The sequence below is a fragment of the Penaeus monodon genome, chromosome 28, assembly GCF_015228065.2.
Source record: "Penaeus monodon isolate SGIC_2016 chromosome 28, NSTDA_Pmon_1, whole genome shotgun sequence".
Lineage (NCBI taxonomy): Eukaryota > Metazoa > Arthropoda > Malacostraca > Decapoda > Penaeidae > Penaeus > Penaeus monodon.
Window position 1 is genome coordinate 29,231,682 of NC_051413.1, and position 320 is coordinate 29,232,001.

The window sequence follows — 320 nt, forward strand, 5'->3', positions numbered from 1 at the left end:
CACCCCAAAAACACAAAAGACGCCTTTCGTTCCCAAATCGCGACGAGAAACAAATGCACATCGCGTCACTCGAGCTGCCAGATAGCACCAACCGACGACACCTACAGATTCGCCATGCCAGTGTTTTAGGGGAGTGGACAAAATAGCCATTAGTATTGTGTTTCTTGGCCGGGAACCAGAAAATACTGCTAATACGTATTTGGCGAATATTTTTGCTTAAATTTACGCCGTTGGTTTAACGTTTTTGTAGCTGCTTTCAACGACACGAGAGAACACATCCTTTGTAATAGGTCTATGTTTTAAATGTATTTCATTTGCAC